Consider the following 19388-nt stretch of genomic DNA (forward strand, 5'->3'; position numbering starts at 1 on the left):
ACATCTCGGACTCGAGACAGCGAAATGTTACAACACTAACACATATTGAAACAAAACCCACAGCTTGCAGAAAAACCTCAAGGTCTTATTAAATCATGTTATTAACCTGAAATATTAACAGAAGGTCTTTGTTTAAAATAAGACCATACTTAGGTCGGCTTATGAGTGGACAAAGGGAAAGAGGGACCAAAAGAGATAGGTTGAACTAGGATGTCAGTCTAGCCCTATCTTGTTATCTTTTGCCGAGAATGTATAACTGTTGTCGCTATCGATGTAACTTCACTTATCCGTAGGGAGTGTGTACGCTCTTTCCAGTATATATATCCTCTGTCTGATAAGTCTTGCCGGCCGGTAAAATAAAGACTGCTTTGTTCAAAGCACAAGAGGTATTCGACTCAGTAATTTTACTGAACCAGATTGAGAGAAAAGAATCTACATTCACAGGAGATAAATCAAAATGGAGGACCACAGAATTAGTAATCTCAGGATTGTTACCAGTGCCACGTGCTAGTCAGCGTAGGAATCGCAGGATAGCTCAGATTAATTCTTGGCTTGAGCAGTGGTGCAGGAGGGAGTGATTCAAATTCCTGGGGCATTGGAACCGTTTCTGTGGGAGGTGGGAACAGTACAAACCGGACGGTCTGCACCGAGGCAGGACAGGAACCAATGTCCTCGTAGGAGTCTTTGCTCGTGCTCTTGGGGATGAGTTGAACTACTATAGCAGGGGAATGGGAACCAATGCAGGGAGACGGAGGGAAACAAAATGGAGACTGAAACAACAGACAGAAAGGAGATGAGTAAAAGTGGAGGGCAGAGAAACACAAGGTAAAAGACAAAAAGGGCCACGTTGCAGCAAAATTCTAAAGTGTCAAAGTGTGTTAAAAAGTCAAGTCTTAAGGCTCTGTGCCTCAATACGAGGAGTATTCGGAATGAGGTGGACGATTTACCTGTGCAGATCGCAGTTATCGGTTACGATGTGGTTGGAACCATGGAGACATCGCTCCAGGATGACAAAGGCTGTGAAGTCAACATCCAAGGGTACTCAGCATTGAGGAAGGATCAACAGAAAGGAAAAGGAGGCACTGTGGCGTTGCTGGTTAAAGAGGAAATAATGCAATTGAAAGAAAAGACATTAGCTTGGATGATGTGGCATCTATATGGGGAGAGCTGCAGAATACCATAGGGCAAAAAACGTTAGTTGGAGTTGTGTACAGACCTCCAAACAATAGTAGTGATGTTGGGGAGGGCATCAAACATGAAATTAGGGGTGCGTGCAACAAAGGTGCAGCAGTTATAATGTGTGACTTTAATATGCACATAGATTGGGTTAACCAAATTGGAAGCAATACGGTGGAGGAGGATTTCCTGTAGTGCATAAGGGATGGCTCGTTGGACCAATATGTCGAGGAACCAACTAGGGGGGAGGCCATCTTCGACTGGGTGTTCTGTAATGAGAGAGTATTAATTAGCAATCTCGTTGTGCGAGGCCCCTTGGGGAAAAGTGACCATACTATGGTGGAATTCTGCATTCGGATGGAGAATGAAACAGTTAATTCAGAGACCATGGTCCAGAACTTAAAGAAGGGTAACTTTGAAGGTATGAGGCGTGAATTCGTCTAGGATACATTGGTGAATGATACTGAAGGGGTTGACAGTGAATGGGCAATGGCAGACATTTAGAGACCGCATGGATGAACAACAACAATTATACATTCCTGTCTGGCGTAAAAATAAAAAAAGGGAAGGTGGCTCCACCGTGGCTATCAAGGGAAATCAGGGATAGTATTAAAGCCAAGGAAGTGGCATACAAATTGGCCAGAAATAGCAGCGAACCCGGGGACTGGGTGAAATTTAGAACTCACCAGAGGAGGACAAAAGTTTTGATTAGGGCAGGGAAAATAGAGTAAGAGAAGAAGCCTGCAGGGAACATTAAGACGGATTGCAAACGTTTCTATAGATATATAAAGAGAAAAAGGTTAGTAAAGACAAACGTAGGTCCCCTGCAGTCAGAATCAGGGGAAGTCATAACGGGGAACAAAGAAATGGCGGACCAATTGAACAAGTACTTTTTTCAGTATTCACTGAGGAGGACACAAACAACCTTCCGGATATAAAAGGGGTCGGAGGGTCTAGCAAGGAGGAGGAACTGAGGGAAATCCATATTAGTCTGGAAATTGTGTTGGGGAAATTGATGGGATTGAAGGCCGATAAATCCCAAGGTCCTGATGGACTGCATCCCAGAGTATTAAGGAGGTGGTCTTGGAAATAGTGGATGCATTGACAGTCATTTTCCAACATTGCATTGACTCTGGATCAGTTCCTATGGAGTGGAGGGTAGCCAATGTAAACCCACTTTTTAAAAAAGGTGGGAGAGAGAAAACAGGGAATTATACACCGGTCAGCCTGACATCGGTAGTGGGTAAAACGATGGAATCAATTATTAAGGATTTCATAGCAGTGCATTTGGAAAGAGGTGATATGATAGGTCCAAGTCAGCATGGATTTGTGAAAGGGAAATCATGCTTGCAAATCTTCTGGAATTTTTTGAGGATGTTTCCAGTAGAGTGGACAATGGAGAACCTGTTGATGTGGTATATTTGGACTTTCAGAAGGCTTTCGACAAGGTCCCACACAAGAGATTAATGTGCAAAGTTAAAGCACAAGAGATTGGGGGTAATGTGCTGACATGGATTGAGAACTGGTTGTCAGACAGGAAGCAAAGAGTAGGAATAAATGGTGACTTTTAAGAATGGCAGGCAGTGACTAGTGGAGTACCGCAAGGTTTATTAGCTGTTTACACTGTACATTAATGATTTAGACGAGGGGATTAAATGTAGTATCTCCAAATTTGCGGATGACACTAAGTTGGGTGGCAGTGTGAGCTGCGAGGAGGATGCTATGAGGCTGCAGAGCGACTTGGATAGGTTAGGTGAGTGCGCAAATTCATGGCACATGAAGAATAATATGGATAAATGTGAGTTTATCCACTTTGTGGGTAAAAACAGAGAGACAGACTATTATCTGAATGGTGACAGATTAGGAAAAGTGGAGGTGCAACGAGACCTGGGTGTCATGGTACATCATTCATTGAAGGTTGTCAAGCAGGTACTGCAGGCGGTTAAGAAATCAAATGCCATGTTGGCCTTCATAGCGAGGGAATTTGAGTACAGGGGCAGGGAGGTGTTGCTGCAGTTGTACAGGGCCTTGGTGAGGCCAGACCAGGAGTATTGCGTACAGTTTTGGTCTCCTAACCTGAGGAAGGACATTCTTGCTATTGAGGGAGTGCAGCGAAGGTTCACCAGAATGATTCCCGGGATGGCGGGACTGAACTATCAAGAAAGATTGGATCAACTGGGCTTGTATTCACTGGAGTTCAGAAGAATGAGAGGGGACCTCATAGAAACGTTTAAACTTCTGACGGGTTTAAACAGGTTAGATGCAGGAAGAATGTTCCCAATGTTGGGGAAATCCAGAACCAGGGGACACAGTCTAAGGATAAGGGGGAAGCCATTTATGACCGAGATGAGGAGGAATTTCATCACCCAGAGAGTGGTGAACCTGTGGAATTCTCCACCACAGAAAGTTGTTGAGTCCAATTCACTAACTATATTCAAAAAGGAGTTAGATGAAGTCCTTACTACTAGGGGGATCAAGGTAAATGGTGAGAAGCAGGAATGGGGTACTGAAGTTGCATGTTCAGCCATGAACTAATTGAATGGCGGTGCAGGCTAGAAGGGCCGAATGGCCTACTCCTGCACCTACTTTCTATGTTTCTATGTTTCTATACGAGAGGATTGATTAGCAATCTCATTGTGCGAGGCCCCTTGGGGAAGAGTGACCATAATATGGTGGAATTCTACTTTAGGATGAAGAAGGAAACAGTTAATTCAGAGACCATGGTCCAGAACATAAAGATGGGTAACTTCGAAGACATGAGGCGTGAATTGGCTAGGATAGATTGGAGAATGATACTTCAGGGGTTGACAGTGGATGTGCAACGGCAGACATTTAGAGACCGCGTGTATGAACTCCAACAATTGTACATCCCTGTCTGGCATAAACAATAATAAAGGGAAGGTGGCTCAACCGTGGCTATTAATGGAAATCAAGGATATTATTAAAGCCAATAAGTTGCATAAAAATTGCCCGATATATCAGCGTACCCGGGAACAGGGAGAAATTTAGAACTCAGCAGAGGCGGACAAAGGATTTGATTTGGGCAGGAAAAATAGAGTACGAGAAGAAGCTTGCAGGCAACATTGACATGTACTGCAACAGCTCCTATAGATATGTAAAGTGAAAAAGGTTCATAAAGACAAACGTAGGTCCCCAGCAGTCAGAATCAGGGGAAGTCATAACTGGTAACACAGAAATGGCAGACCAATTGAACAAGTACTTTGATTCTGTATCTACTCAGGAGGACACAAAAACCTTCCGGATATAAAAGGTGTCAGAGGATCTGGTAAGAAGGAGGAACTGAGGGAAATCCTTATTAGTCAGGAAATTGAGTTGGGGAAATTGATGTGATTGAAGGCTGATAAATCCCAAGGGCCTGATGGTCAGCATCCCAGAGTATTTAAAGAGGTGGCCTTGGAAATAACGGACACATTGACAGTAATTTTCCAACATTCCATGGACTGTGGATCAGTTTCTATAGAGTGCCAGAGTAACCGCACTTTTTAAAAAATGAGGGAGGGAGAAAACAGGGATTTATAGATCGTTCAGCCTGACACTGGTCGTCGGTAAAATGATGGAATCAATTATTAAGGATTTCACAGCAGCGTATTTGGAAAGAGGTGACATGATAGGTCCAAGTCAGCATGGATTTGTGAAAGGGAAATCATGCTTGACAAATCTTCTGGAATTTTTTGAGGATGTTTCCAGTAGAGTGGATAAGGGGGAACCAGTTGATGTGGTATATTTGGACTTTCAAAAGGCTTTCGACAAGATCCCAGACAAGAGATTAATGATCAAAGTTGAAGCACTTGGGACTGGGAGTAGTGTGCTGACGTGGATTGAAAACTGGTTGGCAGACAGGAAGCAAAGAGTAGGATTAAATGGGTACTTTTCAGTATGGCAGGCAGTGACTTGTGGGGAGCACAAGTTTCTGTGCTGGGGCCACAGATGATTACATTGTACATTAATGATTTAGATGAGGAGATAAAATTAGCATCTCCAAGTTTGCGGATAACACTAAGTTGGGTGGCAGTGTGAGCAGCAAGGAGGGTGCTATGAGGCTGCAGAGTGACTTGGATAGGATAGGTGAGTGGGAAAAGGCCTGGCTGATGAGGTATAATATGGATAAATGTGAGCTTATCCACTTTGGTTGTAAAAACAGAGAGACAGACTATTATCTGATGGTGACAGATTAGGAAAAGGGGAGGTGCAACGAGACCTGGGTGCATCAGTCACTGAAGTTTGGCATGCAGGTCGAGCAGGCAGTTAAGAAAGCAAATGGCATGTTGGCCTTCATAGCGAGGGGATTTGAGTACAGGGGCAGGGAGGTGTTACTAAAGTTGTACAGGGCCTTGGTGAAGCCACACCTGGAGTATTGTGTGCAGTTTCGATCTCCTAACTTGAGGAAGGACATTCTTGCTATTGAGGGAGTGCAGCGAAGGTTCACCAGACTGATGGCCGGGATGGCGGGATTGACACATCAGCAAATAATTAAATTCGGATAATTGTGAGGTAAAGTATTTGAGGAGGTCTAACAAGGCAAGGTAATAAACATTAATTGGTACAATGCTGAAATATGTAGAGGAAAAAACGGACTGCGGAGTGCAGGTCCACAGATTCCTGAACGTAGCAGGCCAGGTAGATCATGTGGTTCAGAAGGTATGTTGATTATATTTCTCGCGGCATTGAATACAAGGGCAAGGATGTTATACTTGAACTGTATAAAACAGTTGGAGTACTGTGTTCAGAATTTTGCCTGGACTGGAGAATTTTGCTTTAAGGAAAGATTGGAAATGCTGTTCTGTTTGCTATGGAACAGAGGACGCTGAGCCGAGGCCTTATTTAGGTGTATAAAAGTAGCAGAGACCAAAAAAGAGTGGGTAGGAAGGACTTGTTTCCCTTGGCAGAGTGGTTAACAACCACAGGAAATATATTTATAATGTTATTGGGGAAGTTCAGCTGTTTCGACAAGCTATGAGTTTGTCGTGGAAGTCTGGAACTCGCTGCCTGATTGGCTTAAAGCGGCAGGAACACTCATTAAATTTAAAAATACTTGCATGAGCATTTAAAATTGCAGTAACCTACAGAGCGGACATCGAACTAGAAAGTGGGATTCAGGCTGGGAAGGTCTTGGTCGGCCGGCACCTGCACGATGGGCTGAAATGTCCTCCTTCCATGCTGTCATGTTTTGCATTTCCTACATGGTAACAGTGACCACAATTTAGATGTACTTAATTTGCTGCGAACTGCTTTGGGAAATCCTGAGGTGATAGTCGCCGTAGATATGAAAGTATTTTTTCTTGCACAGCGTCTGAAAAAAGTGCATATTAATAAGGCGGGCAAGCTCTATTTTTGGAGCCTGATGCGAACCATGCCAAAGTAGCGGGTTTTATTCACGTACTGGCTATTTATTTTATTCTTTGTGATAAGGTGAGAGTAATTTATATCAGCTTAAACATTTCGGAAAACATCTCACACTGGACCTTGCAATATATTGAAGCAATGCTGCAAAACATTATTTCTGCAGAGAGCTCATGGACCTGCGGCGTGTTTGCAGCATTTAATGGACGTTTGCACATCATCCGCGGCTTTACTACGTCTCGTATGGCTCACTGCCTGTGATTGGTCTGCAGTGGAAAATATCAAACAGCAATAAATACAATACCGGTGTGTAATCCCTCATTCTCACCATTACGCTGCTCTGAACTTCAGCGAGCGCGTTGTCATTTGGCTAAGGCGTCTCACTTTGATGCAAACCCTAATGTTATCAGAAAATTGCAGATGTGAGGATTGTGCTGGTGCTTTTTTAAAATGTTGTTCAACTTTAAAAACGAAACCATCTTCACACTCATTAGCTGAAGGTGATTTCCTTGCAGGGCTCTTTATTAAAAGGTATTTTTTCATTCTGTTTACTGTGAATATTTCTCACTGATCTTTTCAAATAGTTTCCAACAAACCAACCATCACTAATTCATGCCTGCAAATTAATAGTTGCGACAATTCGAACATCAGCTCCGCATCAATCAGTGTAATAAAAGGCAGGGGAGAGAAGATTGATCAGATTCCATTGATCAAATCAAAGAGTGAAATATTTCCTTTCGAATCGCTGCGAGCAGAGTTCGAACCTGCGTGAGCAAACCCCATTGGATTTCAAATCCAACGCATTAACCACTCGGCCATCGCAGCTACTCGATGGATTGGTTATAACAGTCGAAAGATCGCTGCGAAATATCAGACAAATAGACTTTTAGTCAACGTAATATCAGGCATTCAAAAATTGTGGGTTTGAGTCCCACCAGAGACGGATTTTAGGTCAGGATTTGATGTTTCCTGGGCAGCACAATCAAATTTGCAGCAAATCAATACTTCAGAGATGTGAAACTGCGGCCCCTGCACTTGCTGTTACACAAAGTCTCCAATTATCCTCTGAAGTCTCTGGGCGCACTGGGTCATTTGCACAGTATCAGGAGCAAGACATCAAGCCTCTGACAGGCTGAGTCAATTAACCGCTCAAAAACTTGCACAGGACACGTCGAAGAACAGTGGAACTCTGTTCTGTCGCGCGCAGCTGCTGCATAGACGGCGAGAATGGATTGCCAAATCCACGAACCTGTTGCGCAGAAAGAGGAGGAGGCCATTCAGCCACTCGAGCCTATTACATAGGACCAGGGGGATGACATTCCGTCCCTGATCCTGATGCATAGTGTAATATATTTATGCGTGAGTTATCTGACACCAGAGTGCGCCACTGTCGGATGTCATTTCGGCAATACAAGAAGTCGGATCTTGTTCTTAACCGAAGTAGGAATCAAAGAGACCGGGTAACCACACGAGGCAGTTTCTAATAACGGACTCTTTTGTTATTACACACAATGACAGGAGGAGTCATTCCGAACCTCGAGGACATTAAACAGGTGGAGGCAATTGATAGTGACATGATGGTTCAGTCACCGGACCAGGGGGTTGCCATTCCTTATCTCCAAATGTTGTTCAGGAACAGATGGAGTCATTCAACCCTTCGAGCACATTACACAGGCGGTCAATCATAGTGGTTTGATTTTTATTATCCTGAACTAGTATTCCAGAGACAGGAAATTACAGCCCACCATTAGAGTAGGGTAAATTAAATTCAATTAAATCAATCTGGAAATTAAAATGTATCAATAATAGTGAACCCGTCTTATTCACTAATCTGCTTCAGGGAGGGGGATCTGCCGACCTTACCAGTCTGGGCCTATATGTGACACCAGACCCACAGCAAAGTGGTTGACTCTTAACTGCCATCTGAAATGTCGAAGCAAGCCATTCAGCTGCATATGGTTGCTCACCAACACATTAACAATGAAATTAGGTGTGGGCAACAAATGCTGCCCTTGCTAGCGATGCCCACATGCTTGAATTAATCAAATAGAACACTAGGACCTCTAGATTGTTGAACAGAAACAATAAGACCCTCAAGCCAGGTCACAATGCTGAGTGGATTCAACTAAAATGCATAGCTAGCTGGCTTCAATAAATAAAGCAGAGAGTTGGGTTAAAAGGGAGCTTTACATAGTGGCAGAAGATGGATAGTGGTGTTCCACAAGGATCGGTGATGGGACCACCGTTGTTCACAAGTGATATTGACAACTTGACCGAGAAAGCGAAAATATAAAATCGAAATTTGCAAGTGACATCTAATTAGGCGGGTAGTCAAAAGTGAGGAGGACTACAACTCATTAGAGGAGATCATTAATAAACTTGCAGATTGGGCATATCATTGGCTTTTGAATTTCAAACCATATAAATGTGAGGTGTTAAATTTTGTTAGGAAGAATAGGGAGGTTACTTATTATTGGAGGATACCAGTCTTGGTGGCGTAGAAGATCAAACGGAAGGCGAATACACAAAACTCTAAAAGTTAAGACACAGATTAGCAAGGTCATAAAAAAGCAAAACCAAAAAGCACGTATAGTATAGAATGTAGCGAATTTATGCTAAACCTGTATTTAACCTTTGTTAGACCACACAGGGTAAAGTGCACATTTCCATTCGCCATATTATAAAAAGCATATAAAGACATTGTAGTGATGCAGAGAAGATTTACAAGGATGATAACAGGACAGCCAGTGTACACATATCAGCAAAGGAAGAACAGGCTAGATGTCTTTTCTATTGGAAAACGGTGGCTGAGGCGTTATCCAGGTTTGGTGCTCTGTTTACAAGGTAACAGTTGATGGGGTATATGCTTGGACATAAGTTTGCAGATTGTACAATTCAGCTGCTGCTGTTGTCCTACGACACCTCAAGGATGCCCAGCTTTGCGCTGCTCCATCTGTTCAGAATCTATCCCATTTAGCACGGTGGTGGTGCCAGAAAATACGATGCAGAGTGTCCTCCGTGTGAAGACAGGATTTAGTATCCACAAGGTGTTTCCAGTATTCGTTGCTACCAATTTTGCCATGGACAGTTGCATCTTGGACAGACAGTTTGATGAGTAGAAATTCAAGTAGGTTTTGTAATATCGTAGCGGCAGTTGTGAGGGAGCACAGCAATGTCGGAGTTGCTGACTTTCGGTTGAGATCTTAAACCGCGACCTGTCTGCCCTCCGAGCTGGAAGTAAAATATCGCATGCTCGCTATTCAGAAGTAGAGCAGGAGAGTTCACCCCGGTGTCCTTGAGCCAAATTTCATCGTACAACAACATCTAGTCACTATTTAATCGGGGGTTCTTGCAGGTTCAAATCTGCTTTTGCATTTCCTACATTAGTGACCAGACTGTGAAACAACTTAACTGGCTGTGAACCGCTTTGGGAAGTCCTGAGATGAATGTCCCTGCAAAAATGCTCGTGTTTTTTTATCGTTCAATAAAAACACACAATAACAAGGCCGGTTGAATCTAATGGTTAAGCATGGCGCTGTTAACGTGAATGCTGCGCTTTCGATCCTCGTAAGGGACATCGTTTTTTTTGTGTGAGGGACGGCAGGGTTACGAGCATCTTAGCTTTGTTATTTTAGAGAAGCTTAACATTTATGTACGAAACTGACAAGGACCTGCGATACATTCTAGCAATGCTGCAAAATCTTAGTTCTGCCAAGAGCTCATTGAACTGCGGAGAGTTTCCAGCATTTAATGAACAATTCGATTATCTCCGAGAATTTGGGACTTCTCGTATTTCAACCAGTTAATGGCCCACTGCCGCTGTTTGGATTGCGGTGCTAATTATGGAACTGAAATAAATGCAATTCCGGTGTGTAATCCCTCATTCACGGCATTAGTCAGCTGTGCACTGCAGGAACAGCGTGGCTGAATGGATAAGGTGTCTGACTTCGGTATAAATACTGATGTTATCAGAAAATTGCAGGTTGGAGTACTGCCGTATCCTATTCAGCTGAATGTGACTTCATTCTAAAAATTGCAGGGGTCTTTATTAAAATGCATTTTTAATGCTGTTTGCTGTGTATATTTCTCACTGATCTTTGCAACGTTTACAACAAACCTATAATCGCGAATTGATGGCAGTAGTTATTTGTGTTTCCAATTAGAAAAAAAGGTTTGCGTCAATGTTTGCAATACAGGGCAGTTGAGGGAATTCTGTTCAGTTTCGACGTCAGTCATCTCGTCAGCGAGCTGATTAAAGCAAATAAAATGTTCACTATATAATCGCTGCGAGCAGGGCTCGAAACTACACAGCAAAACCCCATTCCATTTCAAGTCCAACGACTTAATCACTCGGCCATCGCAGCTATGCACGTTAATTATTTATTAATCTACTGGTAGGTGGAAAATTGAAGACAATTGGCCGGCATGCTTGCCCCGTTGTATATCCCAGTCGATGTGAAAACGAAATCGTAGAATCATTGAATCTCACAGCACAGCAGGAATTATTTCGGCCAGAACCGGAAGGATTTACTTTCGTAAAAATCTGAACAGACTGGGGAGCTTTTCTCTGCAAAAGCCATGGCAGATATTGTCTGTAATAATATGAAGGGATATGATAGCGCCGACGTGCAGAAAATATTTGCTATTATGCAGGAGTTCAGAATTAGAGGTCATAATTATAAGACAGTCATCGATGACTTCAGAAGGCAATGCAAGAGTAACTTATCTACCAAAGAGTGATTAGAATGTGGAAAGTGCTACAACGAGCTGTACTTGAGGCGAATACAACAGAGGCATTAAAGAGGGAGCTACCTCAGCACATGAGTGAGAAAGGAATAGAAGGCTATGCTGATAGGATGAGTTGAAGTCGGATTGAAGTGATCCGGGTCTGGGGACCTATCTCCTTTCAAATCGACTAAAACCCTGAATGCTTCCTCTATCACTATGTTTATTTCATCCAGAAAATAACATTCCTCCTCGATAGCAGTATCTGCATTGCCCCTTTCCTTTGTGAAAACAGATGAACAGTATTCATTAAGAAATTACCAAAATCTTGCGCCTCCACACAAAGATTACCCCCATGGTCGCGAAAAGGTCCTATCCTGTCTTTAGTGACCATCTTACTCTTAATATATTTACAGAACATCTGTGGGTTTTCCTTAAATTAGTACCCGAGAATTTTTAATGCACTCTCTTAGCATCCTAACATCATTTTTAATTGTGTCTCTTAACTTTCTATATTCCGCCAAGGATTCATTAGTATTTAGCCGGTGGTATATGAAAAAGCGTCCCTTTTTTTCTTAATCCTCCCCTGTAAATCCTTAGACATCCAGGGGGTTCTAGACTTATTGTACCAGCCTTTTATTTTATGCGCACATGCTTGGCTTTAGCCTTCACGGTCTCCTCCTTGAATGCCTCCCACTGTTTTACCTACCAGTCGCTGTTTCCAGTCCACTGCTGCCAAATCACTGCTCAACTTCGCAATATTAGCTTTTCCCCAATTTGGGACTTTTATTAAAACAGTTCATTTTCGTGAGCCACAGTTAACATGAGTCTGACTGAATTATAGTCACCGGCACCCACGTGTTTTTCCACTGATAACCCTTCAACCTGCCCAGCTTCATTTCTCGCAGAAAAATTCAAAACCGCCACATCTCGTCTTGGACTTGTTACATAGTGACGAAAAGAATTTCAGTTGAATACATTTTAAGAATTCTGCACTCTTTCACCTTCACACTACATATGTCCCAATATTTGGATCGTTAAAATCCCTACTAAAACTCCCCTATGGTTTATGCACCGCAGCCATTTGCCGACATATTTTATCCGCTATCTCCATCCCACAGTTTGGGGGTCTATAATACACGCGCAGCAGTGTGAACATCACTTTTTTATTTTTCAATTCGACTCATATGACCACATTTGATGATCTCTCTCACATATCATCCCTCTTGTATGCTATGCATCGGCAAAATAAGGAAAGCATTCTGTATGCCTTCTGAATGAACTTTTCTGCCTGTCCGGCTACATTCACGGATTTGTGGACATGCATTCAAAGTTCCCTTTGTTCCACTACACTTCTCATTGCCCTGCCATTTAACGTGCGTTCCTTTGCCTGGTTCGCCCTCCACAAATGCATTACCTCACGATTCTACAGATTGGTTTCTATAAGCCACGATTCTGCCCAGCTGACCACCAGTTCATTGATATATTCCTGCATACAACAACTTTATTCTTCATTATCAACCACAAAGCCAATTTTTGTATCATTTGCATACGTTTTAATCATATGCGCTTCATTCAAGTCTGAATCATTGATACATACCACAAAGAAAAAGGAATCTTCTGCGGAGTTTTATGGATCCTGACTCGAACAGCATTCCAGTTGCAAAAACACCTATTGCTCATTGCTTCCTGACTCCGAGACAATTTCTAATTCAACTTGCCACTTTGCCTTGGATCCCATGGCTGCTTACTCTCCTGAGCAGTCTGTCATATGGGACCTTGTCATAAGCCTTGCTAAAAGCCACATGCACTGCAAAAAAGTGCACTCCTTGTTACCTCCTCAAAAATGAAATAAATTTTCTCAGACACGGTCTTCCCTTAACAAATCCATGCTGACTGTCCTTGACTAATCTGTGTCATTCTAAATGAATATTTATTTGTTTCTCAGAATCTTTTCAAATAATGTTCCAACAATCGAGGTAAGAATGACTGGTCTTTAATTGTTCATCGATCCATTTTTAAACAAATGCACATTAGCATTCCTCCAGTCGTTTGGCACAACACCTGTAACCAGAGAGTATTATGATGCTCAGATCTTGTACTATTTCCTCTTTTGCTTCTCTCGGCCCTGTGGAGTTTTCCATCTGCCAAGCTGTCAAATCCCTCAATACTACCTTTCTCAAGATGTTTATTTCAGTTAATATTTCAGACTTATTACCGATAGCAACATTTGCATCGCCCCTCACTATTGTTAAAACAGTTGCAAAGGATTCATTAAAAGCATACACAAATATTCTGCCTCCACAAACAGATTAACTTTATCGTCTCTAATGATCGCTACACTTTCTTTTGATATCCTTTGCTCTTAATGTATTTGAAATATTTGCATTTTCCTTGATTTACTTGTCAATATATTTTCATTCTCTCTCTTTGCTTTCCCAATTTCCGTTTAAATTTCAACTTTCCACTTTCTTTTCTCCACCAGAGTTTCTGAACTACTGAGCCCAAGCTTTGGCATATGTTCCCCTATTTTCATTATTCTGCGCTGCAAGCACCTTGACATCCAAGGGGCTTTAGATTTGTTAGTATCACCCTTTTCCTTTAAGGAGCAAATTTGTGCTGAACCCTGAGGATCTTCTCTTTGAATGCCTCCCAATGCTCTAACACAGTTTTGTTGCCCTCAAGTAGCTGTTTCCAATCCACTTTGGCTAGATCCGATCTCAATTTACCAAAATTGTTCTTTACCAAATTGAGATTTTGTATTCCTGGTGTAACTTTGTCAATTTCCATAACTACACTAAATCTAACTTTGTTATGATCACAAGCACTAAAATGCTCCCTATTGATGCACCTTCGACCTGCTCAGCATCATTCGCTCAACCTTAGCCCAGATCCGTCCCCTATCATGTTGGTCTTGCTACATATTGGAGAAAAATGGTCTCCTGAAAAAATTTCAGGAATGCTGCACCCGCTATACTTTTCACACCAATTCTTTCCAATTTAATATTAGGGTAGTTGAAATCGCCTACTCTTACTGCCATCAAATTGTAGCACTTCTCAGACCTTTGCCTACATATTTTCTCGTCGATCTCCCTCTGGGCATGGATAGTAAACTCCCAGCCCCTTTTATATTCTTCGATTTATCTAATATACCCTGAATTGAAGACACTTCGAACGCATTATTTTACCTCACAGCTGCAATTGTTTTCTTAATCAATACTGCAACCTCCCCACTCCCTACGGTTTTATCCCCCCTCTCACCAACCTGACAAACATGTAACCAGGAATGTTGACCGATCATACCTGCCCTTCTTTCAGTCATGTCACAGTAAATGCTCTAATATGATTCTCCTCGCTGGCACGCGGCACCGGGCATAAGCCGAAATTACTAACTTTAAGGTGCTGCTTTTTTCATCATCTTAGACATTCTCTCGAACAAGAATGACTTGTTTCAACATGAGTTCACAGTTATTTCAATGAAGGAACCGATAATTCAGTCCTGAACTCCAATTGAAGGGGTAGAAGATGCCTGCGCATGGATTTTTTTAACGTGTGGTGACCTTTGCACCTAAGCCCCCAGAGGGACTTGCCGGAGCTGGGAGTTTTTCTCGTGGCATGGGTTAAGCAGGATCACAGGAGAACTGCTCAGCTGCATGGACCTAGTGCACACACATTTGGCATTGTGGGCTAACCCGTGCTACCCCTGGGCCGTCGGCAATTCTGTGCCGCGTATCCTCATTTATCGCATCTCTGCCACGAACACTCACCACGCCTCTACGATAATCATTCGCTGCATTTCCATCGCGATCTCTGGCCTTTTCTCCACCACGATCTCTTGCCGTTGCTCTGCAACAAAAGCATTCGCTGCACATCCGCCACGATCTGTCACTGTTCCTCTGCCAAAATATCTGGCCGCTTTTCCACCACAAACATTCGCTGCATCTCCGCCATGATCTCTCGCTGCTCCTCCACCACTAAAAAAGTGCTGCACCTCATGCTTTTTAATCTCTATCCTACCTCCCACAAATCAGCATGCAGTGCTTCATCTCACTTGCGTGTGTCATTGGTATCATAATGGATCAAGTTATCTGGCTGTTCACCCAATCCCCCCAGCATCCCCAGCAACCGCTCAGTTATATCATTGACCCTGGCACCATAAACGCAACATATCATTCTGGAGTGAAGTCTGCGGCGTGTCTGCACGGTTAACGATTGAATCCTTTACCAATATTGCTCCCACTCTTCTTCCTACCTCCTGGGCAGCTGATCCGGCAGTGGTGCCATGGACTTGGCTCTGGCTGCTTTCCCCGAAGAAGCATCCCCCCCCGCCCCGCACAGTACTCAGAACAGACAGCTGGGTGAGGAGTAAGAAGCAATCAGGAGAATCCTCTAACCAACTGGCTATTCCTCCTCTTCAGTCAGGCGGCCACACATTCATTCTCACTCAGCACACTTTTAAGGTGCGAGGTGATGACATCAAGAAGCGTGCTATCCACGAATTTCTCAGCTTCATGGATGCACTGCAGTGACTCTCCCACTGATAGGCTTTCCATCAGCCCAATTAATTCCGAAAAATTAGTACAAAAGCGCAACCTTCCTTGTTGGGTTTGCTATTAATTGGCTAAAAAAAGTTATCCTCAATGCAATTGAGCTATTCTGTGCCGTCTATACAGTTTACACTACTTATATCACAGTTCATATTAAAGTAGTTGTATCCCCCATAGTACAAACCAAAATGAGTGAACTTTCAGATATTTGCAAACACATTCCTTCTTCTAGATCCCTCGGATTGTTTGGGGCCTATAGCAGACTCCGTGCAATGCGTTTGCCCCTTTTTGTACTTATGTTGAACTCATTTAGCTTCTTTTTAAGTTCCTTCGAACATATGATCCCTTCTCACAGCTGTAATTGTTTATTTAACAAATATTGCCACCCACTCATTTTTATGCCCATTTCTATCTTGTTTGAAAACCATGTAACCAGGAATGTAGAGATGCCTATCCTGCCCCTATTTATGCCATATTTCTGTTATCGCTAATGTACCATATTTCAAGGTGTCTATCTGTGCCTTTAGCTCCTCTGCCTTTTTCACCTATTCCTTGCGTTTGGAATATGCCATCATGCACAAGCGTGGCTGGAAGTGTGTTTCCAGTGAGTTTCCGCAGGGCTCAGTTCCAGGCCTCTTGCTTTTTGTGGTACATAGCAATGATAAGACTTGAATGCATGATGTATGATTAAGAAATTTGAAGATTATACTAAAACTGGCTGTGTGGTTGATAATGAAGTGGAAAGCCGTAGACCGCAGGAAAATATAAATGCATTGGCCAGGTGGGCAGAACAGTGGAAAATGTAACTCAATCTGGTGATGAAGGAGCTAATGCATTTTGGCAGTGATAATATGGCATGGGAATACACAATCAGTGGTATGGCACTGCAACACATAGAGGAAAAGAGGGTCCTTGGAATGCATGTTATCAGATCCATGAATGCAGATGGATACGTGGTTGAGAAGGCATACGGAATACGGACATTTAGGAGGAGAGGCATGGAATACAAGAGCAGGGCGGTTATGTTTGAAACGCTAAAAACACTAGTTGGAACACAGCTAAAGTACTGCAGTTCTGGTCACCACATTACAGGAAAGAGGGTACTGCACAGATTTAAGAGTCGGCGAGCATTCTAACGATGAAGCACCAATGCTCGGATTTATATTATTTTCACTTTCCAAACTCCAACTGATTTTGGAACAATTTCTTTCATAATAAATACTGGGACACGGCTCCAAAATAAAATGCATAGAGGAGCAGATGCTGCATACGGAATTGTTCAATAAATGCTGGAAGAAAACTCGGCTAGTCAAGTACCAGCTGTGGCCAGAAAAACACAGTGCTGAGCTCTGAGGTTTTTGAGCTCTCGGCAGAAGTAACATTTTGCAGTATTACATCAAAGTATTATATATTCTACGTGAGTTTCCTTACAAACGTTTAAAGCTGGTGATAAATAACAAAAAGAAAATACCAAACGCCCCACAAAGAAATGTCAATGGGCCGCAAGAGGTTCAAACACACGACTTAACTAAGTAACACAAAGTTTTAACTAAGTGAACTAAGCAGCCTTGCTGTGAACCGTTACATTCAACATACTTTTATGTTGGAAGCTGATATTATCCAGGCGTCTTCAAATCCTGCACTATCCATCAATTATAACATAAGAACATAAGAAATATGAGCAGGACTATGTCACTTGGCACCTCATGCCTACTCCACCTTTCAATAAGATCATGGCTGATCTGATCTTGGCCTCAGCTCCACATCCCTTCCCGCTCCTTATAACCCTTTACTTGCTTATCTCTCAAAAATCTGTCTATCTCCGCTTTAAATATATTATATGACCCAGTCTCTTCTGCTCTCTGGGGCAGAGAATTGCATTGATTTTCAACGCTCTGAGAGAAAAAAATTCCTCATGTCAGTTTTAAATGAACGGTCCCTTATTCTAACACAATGTCCCCGGCGGCTTTAGTTTCCTCAATGAAGTTAATATCTTCTCTGCATTCCCCTTTTTCGAGTCCCCTTATTATCATAAGTTTCAATAAGATCCCCTCTCATTCTTCTGAACTCCACTGTGTATCGGCCCAAATGACCAAATCTTGCTTCAATGGTCAACCGCCTCAACTGCGGAATCAACCTAGTGAACCTTCTGTGAGCAGTCTCCAATGCAAGTAAATCCTTCCTGAAATACGGAGATCAAAACTGTACGAAGTAATCCAAGGGTGGCCTCACCAATACCATGTACAGTTGCAGCTGGAGTTCTCTGCCTTTATACTCAATCATCCTTTTAACAAAGGCCACCATTAAATGGGGCTTCCTGATTACCTGCTGTCAATGCATACTAGTTTTTATGTTTCATGTACAAGCACCCCCAGGTCTCACTGTATTGCAGCACTTTGCAGTTTTTCTTCATTTAAATTAAAAATTGCTTTTCGATTATTTCTGCCAAAGTGGATAACCTCATATATTCCCACATTTTTATCGATCTGCCAATTTTTTTCCCGCGCAAATAACCTATCTATATCCCATCGCAGATGCTTTGTGTCCTCGTCACAATTTGCTTTCCCACCCATCTTTGTATCATCAGCACACTTGGCTACATTACACCCGGTCCCTTCATCCAAAACACTAATCTAGATTGTAAATAGTTGACCCCTGCCGCATCACACTAGTCAATGTTTGCAAACCGGAAAATGATCAATTTATCCAGACTCTCGGTTTTCTGATAGTGAGCCGATATTTTATCCCCAACCCGCTGAGATTGTACCTTGTGCAGCTATCTCTTATGTGGCATTAATCGAAAGCCATCTAGATATCCAAATACACCACATCTATTGGTTCCCATTAAACCAGCTGCTCGTTCGATCCACAAATCATTCTTGCAAATGTGTCAATCATCAATTCATTTTAATAAAACCATGCTGATTCTGCTTGATTGAATCATGCTTTTCCAAGTGCCCCGCTACTGCTTCCTTAATAATGGACTCCAGTATTTTCCCAACGACAGATTTTAGGCTAACTGGTCGATAGTTTCCTGCTTGTTAGCTGCCTCATTTTTATAAATAGTGGCGTTCCATTTGCAGTTTTACAAGACGCTAGGAGCGCTCCAGATTCCTTGTCATTTTCGTAAGTAACAACAATGCCGTCACGAAAATAAAGCAACTCCTCCCTCTTAAGAACCTAGGATATAAATAATCAGGTCCAGGGAATTGGTCCGTCTTTAGTCTATAATGCTTTAAATACCTCTCTACATAGCGCCACTTGTTTTTACACTATTTGGATGCTTTTAGAGCCTACTACATTCGAACTTCAGCCTTAGACCGATACAAAATATGTGTTCAACGACTATGCCATTTCCATGTTCGACATTATTAATGTCTCAGCCTCATCCTCCAGGGGGCAAACATTTAGTTTCGCAAATCTTTTCCATTCAATGTACCTGTAGAAATTCTTACAATCTGTTTTTACAATTTTTACATGTCGTGATGGTTTACTTTCATCAACCTTCTTCTCTCTCTTAATCATTCTCTGCAGGCTGTTAGCATTTAGCTTCACGAATCTCTCTACATAAAACCTGCA

At 42.4% G+C, this 19388-nt stretch overlaps 1 non-coding gene across 1 annotated transcript; it reads right to left on the reverse strand.

Moving 5' to 3' along the window:
• Nucleotides 1-7280: 7280 nt before the first annotated feature.
• trnas-uga (transfer RNA serine (anticodon UGA)) lies at nucleotides 7281-7362 on the reverse strand. Its single transcript has one exon. It is a non-coding gene; the product is annotated as a tRNA-Ser (tRNA).
• Nucleotides 7363-19388: the final 12026 nt, after the last annotated feature.

This window comes from Pristiophorus japonicus, unplaced genomic scaffold (genome assembly GCF_044704955.1).
Source record: "Pristiophorus japonicus isolate sPriJap1 unplaced genomic scaffold, sPriJap1.hap1 HAP1_SCAFFOLD_33, whole genome shotgun sequence".
NCBI classification, from domain to species: domain Eukaryota; kingdom Metazoa; phylum Chordata; class Chondrichthyes; family Pristiophoridae; genus Pristiophorus; species Pristiophorus japonicus.